At 36.4% G+C, this 6,331-nt stretch overlaps 1 non-coding gene across 1 annotated transcript; it reads right to left on the reverse strand.

Annotated features, from left to right (window-relative positions):
* Positions 1–3,018: 3,018 nt before the first annotated feature.
* LOC141701240 (small nucleolar RNA R71) lies at positions 3,019–3,125 on the reverse strand. The gene has a single exon (XR_012566725.1). It is a non-coding gene; the product is annotated as a small nucleolar RNA R71 (small nucleolar RNA).
* Positions 3,126–6,331: the final 3,206 nt, after the last annotated feature.

A 6,331-nucleotide genomic window follows, 5' to 3' on the forward strand; every position in this document is an offset into this window, starting at 1 on the left:
CATCCTTATATAATTTTAATTAAAAATTAGGAGAAACAATGCATCCCCTAGGAATCGAACCCCTTACCTCCAACTAATCAATTTTATGTCGCTACAATTTGTGCTACATAACATTTTGAGTACATTTAAGAATTCTTATTTGATAAGTCATATTCTCTCTTTTTATCAAATTCTCTTTTAATAAATTTAATTTTTGAGTAAATAAAATATTAATTTACATTATTTATATATGTCACTCATTTTTTTTTAAATTTTGAGCCATTTTAATGGCTATGAAATTATGATTTTTCCCTTTTATATTAAAAAATTATAAAAATGTCATTATTATACAATTTTAGTTAAATATTCAGTAGAATTAGTGTATGCACCAGGAATCGAACCCCTTACCTCCTAGGTATCAATTCTATGTTGCTACCATATGTGCTATATAACATTTTGAGTTCATTATAATATTCTTATTAGATAAGCTACATTCTCTTTTTATCAAATTCTCCTTTTATAAATTGATTTTTTTGAGTAAATAAAATACTGATTTATATTATTTATTGATGTCACTCCGTTTTTTTAATTTAGTTATTATAGTTTTACTATGAAATTTTAAAAATGCCAGAATTTTGTTATTTAAATAAAAAATACGCACACGTGCACTTATATATATATAAATAAATGTGTGTGTGTATGTATGTATGTATATGTGTGTATCTCATTTATATATATGTATATTATTTATATATATGTATATCAATTATTTTGTTGATTGTTATGATTTATATTTTTATAATATTAAATATTTTTTTATCATAGGTAACCAGTGTTCTAAAAAATTGGAAATCGGGATTGTTCAGTGGAGGGACCTTTCAGTGATTAATCGGATAATCGGTGATTAATCGGATTGATTAATCGGAGTATTAATCAGAAGCAATTTATTTAATAAATAATAATAAATAATTCTCTATTAAACTTTGAATTGATGCATTTGTACTCAAGTCGTTGGTGTTTTAATGTGTTTTCTAGTGTTTTTGCATTTCAGGCATTATTCTAAGAATCAGGTGAATTAGCATTATTTTGGTGCTAATATGGTGTTAGGATGGTATCCAAAGAATAAAGCTCGGGAAGCCAACTTGATTGCAGCAGAAATTAAAGAAAATCAGAAGTTTTTCCAGAAGCTCGGCGCGCCCGCGCTGGTCTAGCGCGCGGCCGCGCCAATTTGTCAGAGAGCCAGCGCGGCCGCGCCGGGTCGGGATCCCAGAATCCTGATTATAGTTGATTTACAATTGGAGGACTTCTATCTTGCATGGGCTGCTATATATACTTAAATGAAGGACATTTTCTAGAGAAGGATATACCAGAGCACAAGGTGAGCCGTAAGAAGACCATGTTAGCACGATTCGACGAAGACGAAGAAGATATTGTTTTTACTTATGAATCTTTGTTCTAAGTTGTAACTTGGATGCTAGTTTTCTTATTCATGAACCTTACTTTTGTTTCGTACTTGGTTTTATTATTTATTCAGTATGAAGACTACGTTTATTATACCATGCTTTCATCAGAACCCGCGTTGATGATGAGTCTGATTATGGGCTAATCGTTATCATGAGGTTCTAGCGGATTTATTTATGGATTTCTTTAGTTAATTTGTTTCAATACCTTAGTGTGTGGTGATTGTATAATAACGTAGTATTGGTTGTGCTTATTCGTCTTATGAGCATCGCGAACTTATAAGATAGCGTGTTAATCTTTAATGAAGCGACAGTGAATTTAAGGATTTAGAACTTGCCATGCTAGCATAGGTTCATGTGTTATTGTTATGCATGATTCATAGGTAATTTTAACCATCTTACTTGCCCTATGTAATCACGATAGATAACTTGTGCTTTAAACCTTTATGTTGTCAAATTCTATAGACATATAGGGTCTCAATATAATTGGTATCTATTCAGCTTCTATCTCTTTTGTGGATGTTTGTTGGTATGTTATTCTACAATTAAAGTTGGCGTTTAACAGTTTCGTGTTATCTGATTAGTGTCATCGCCATTGCATGCTAAGGTTAAGAACAATAAGGCTATTAAATGAAGTATTTAATGAAGTTAGAATCCCATATTTGTCTCATATAATATACAACTCTCTTTACTCTCTTAGTTATAATTGTTATTTTAATTCGTAGTTATAAACAACCCAATTTGTTATCGTCTTAGCATTGGAAAATAACCATATCATCGGTGCATAAGTGCATAAATTACATAGTTAACCAAAGCCCTGTGGGAACGAATTAGAAATAATTATATATTACTTGTGAACGCGTATACTTGCATAAATTATTAGCGCCTGTTTAGCGACTAACAAGTTTTTGGCATCGCTGCCGGGGGACTGCAGTGTTAATTGTTTGTTTATGTGTCTGTCATCAGTGATCGTTAAAGTTCATTGACTCGGACATTGTTACTTATCGGTTTCCTTGTCTTATTTCAGGTACTCTAGCGAGCGTGTATGCATACGTGTTCACGGTCTCGTAAGAGAACTCTGGATAAAGTTGAGGAAGAAGTTGTAGTGGTACGAAGCGAAGTTTTTGAGGAAGAAGAGAAGATAGAAGAAGAAGAAGAAGAGAAAGTAGAGGAACTAGTTTTAGTAGTGATGGGAGATCAAGTAAAAATTCTTAAGGCTTTGATGGACTATTCTCAGCCTAAGATCAATGATATTCAGTCAAGCATCATCAGGACAGCCATCTCGGCTAACGCTTTTGAGATCAATTCGAGCACGATTCAGATGATACAAAACTCAGTTCAGTTTGAGGGTTCTCCTACTGAAGACCCTAACATGCTAATCAGGGATTTCATTGAGATATGTGACACTTTCAAGTTCAATGGTGTGATTGAAGATGCTACCAAGCTACGACTATTCCCATTATTTCTGAGGGATAAAGCGAAGTTCTGGTTACATTCTCTACCACCAGGGTCTATCACCACTTGGGATGATCTTTCTCAAAAGTTTCTCAATAAATTCTTTCCTATGGCGAAGACTGCTGCAATCAGGAATGCTCTTACTCAGTTTGCTCAGCAAACTGGTGAATCTCTGTGTGACGCTTGGGATTGATATAAGGAGATGCTAAGGAAGTGCCCACACCACGGCATGCTTGATTGGATGATTATAAACTCTTTCTACAATGGATTGGGTGCTACTTCTAGACCCATGCTCGATGTAGCATCAGGAGGAGCCTTGTGGGCTAAAAGCTACAATGAAGTTTATGAATTGATTGAACTGATGGCTGCCAATGAATACCAGAATCCTTCCCAGAGACTGACTCAGGGAAAAGTAGCAGGAATTCTGGAGTTGGATGCAGCAACTGCTATAGCTGCCCAACTTAAGGCTTTGACGATGAAGGTGGACATTTTGACTAATTATGTAGTTAATCAAATCACTAGTGTCTGTGAGCTTTGTGTTGGTGCCCATGAGACTGATCAGTGTGCTATTTCTAGTGAATCAGCTCAATTTATGAGCAACTTTCAGAGATCACAACAACAAGCTCCAGCCACTTATCATCCAAACAACCAAAATCATCCTAACTTTAGCTGGAGCAACAATCAGAATGCGGTGCAACAATTTTATCAGCCATATACAGCAAGGCAGTATAACCCTCCTGGTTTTCAGCAAACGCAATATGTCCCAAAGCAACACCTTCAACTTTAGCAGTTACCTCAAGCTAATGAAAAATATGAATTGGAGGAGTTGATGCTCATGTGCAAGAGCCAAGATGTGTCTATCAAGACCTTGGAGAATTAGATCAGGCAAACTGCTAATGCATTACTAAATCGACAACTTGGCACGCTTCTGAGCGATAATGAAGTTCCAGGCATGAAGGAAGCTAAGGAGCATGTTAAAGCAATCATATTGAGGTCTGGTAAGGTTGCGAATCCTAAAAAGCGAAGACTCCAGATTCTAAAGTAGAGGCTGAAGAAGAAGTGTTGAAGGAAGCCGAAGTGGAGCCAAGGAAGACTACTGTTGAGCACACTCCTCCTGAGGGTAATACAGGGGAGAAACAGATCTATCCTCCACCTCCTTTTCCTAAGAGGCTGCAGAAGAAGAAACTGGATAAGCAGTTTGCGAAGTTTCTGGAGGTGTTCAAGAAACTTTACATCAACATACCTTTCAGTGAAGCTCTTGAACAAATGCCTAGTTACGCGAAGTTCATGAAAGGTATTCTCTCTAGAAAGGTGAAGCTTGATGACTTAGAGACCGTTGCTCTCACGGAGGAATGCAGTGCGGTGCTGCAGCAGAAATTACCTCCTAAGCTTAAAGATCCTGTAAGCTTCACTATTCCTTGTACCATTGGGAAAGTGTCATTTGATAAGTGTCTATGTGATTTGGGAACTAGCATCAATCTGATGCCCTTGTCAATCTTCAAAAAGTTGGACTTGCCTGATCCAAAGCCTACATACATGACTTTGCAGTTGGCCGATCGTTCTATTACATATCCGCGAGGTATTGTGGAGGATGTCTTGTTCAAGGTGGATAAACTCATTTTCCCTGCTGATTTTTTAATTCTTGATTTCGAGGAGGATAAGAAAATTCCCATAATATTGGGAAGACCTTTCTTGGCTACTGGTCGAACCTTGATAGATGTTCAGAAATCTGAGCTTACCATGCGAGTGATGGATCAGGATGTAACTTTTAATGTGTTCAATGCCATGAAATTCCCTGCATAAAATGAGGAGTGTTTTAAGGTGGAAATGGTCAATATTGTGGTTAATTCTGAATTCGATCGATTGCTAAGGTCCGATGCCTTAGAAAAAGTCTTGTTGGGGAATTCTGATAGTGAAGATGACGAGGGTGATGAGCACTTGCAATATTTGAATGCTTCTCCCTGGATACGAAAGATGGATATGCCTTTTGAATCTCTTTGTTTGGAGGAGTTGAAAAGTTCTTCGAAGCGCCTCAAGCCATCTATTGAAGAAGCTCCTACTCTTGAGCTTAAACCTTTACCTGAACATTTGAGGTATGCATTTTTAGGTGATACATCTACTTTGCCTGTTATTATTGCATATGATCTTTCAGGTACCGATGAGGAGAAGCTTTTGAGAATTCATAGAGAGTTCAAATTGACAATTGGTTGGACTATAGCATATATCAAAGGAATCAACCCTTCTAATTGTATGCAAAAAATTCTGCTAGAGGAAGGAAGAAAGCCTACTGTTGAGCAACATAGAGGGCTAAATCCGATCATGAAAGAGGTTTTGAAGAAGGAAATCCTTAAGTGGCTAGATGCAGGGATCATCTATCATATTTCTGACAGTTCATGGGTGAGCCCAGTTCAATGTGTGCCAAAGAAAGGTGGTATCACGGTGGTAGCAAATGAGAAGAATGAGCTTATTCCTACACGAACAGTCATGGGGTGGAGAGTTTGCATGGATTATAGGAAGCTGAACAAAGCTACAAGGAAAGATCACTTCCCTCTTCCTTTCATTAATCAGATGTTTGATAGATTGGTTGGGCATGATTATTATTGTCTTATGGATGGCCATTCGGGATATAATCATATTTGTATCGCTTCAGAAGGTCATGTTAGATATATTTGAGATGTCATGTCTAATATGTTTCATGTTTAGTTTTCAGATCTTAACAAACAAGAAATATCAGGACTTACTGGAATCAGTACTTACTGGAAGTCAGAACATAATATCAGGACTTAAGGTCGTGTCAGAACTTAAGTACGGGAGGACTTACAGTTAAGGAAGGAAGCTGATTAACAGTAGAAGATCGATACTAAAACAAAAAAAGATATGCATGGAAAGAATTAGAAGACTGGAAGACTTGTATAAGATATCTGATTGATATATTTTAGAAGACAGAATTATATTCCATATCAATTAGAAGTTATCTTGTAACTGTGTACTATATAAACACAGACATAGGTTTACACTATATGTGTTATCATTATCGAGATACATTATTCATTATAACCTAGCAGCTCTTAGTGATATTTGTTCATCACTGAGAGAGAACAGTTCCATTGTAACAGAGTTTATTATATTGAATATATCTGTTTTCTGTTACTTGTGTTCAAGATCGATTTGATTGTAATAACACTATATTCAACCCCCTTCTACAGTGTTGTGTGACCTGTATAAGAGCTTATCTGTTAACACACATACAGTAAAGATCCAAACAATCATGTCTGAAGAAGCACAAACTCCAACCAAGCCCACCAAAACTGAAGAAACTAAAAACACTCAAATCCAAAGTCGACATGAGACTATTAGGGTTCCCATACTGAGACCTTCTGAGTATCCCATATGGAAAGTGAAGATGGCAATGTTTCTGGAAGCTACAGATCCAGAAT

Source organism: Apium graveolens, unplaced genomic scaffold, assembly GCF_009905375.1.
Source record: "Apium graveolens cultivar Ventura unplaced genomic scaffold, ASM990537v1 ctg3620, whole genome shotgun sequence".
NCBI classification, from domain to species: domain Eukaryota; kingdom Viridiplantae; phylum Streptophyta; class Magnoliopsida; order Apiales; family Apiaceae; genus Apium; species Apium graveolens.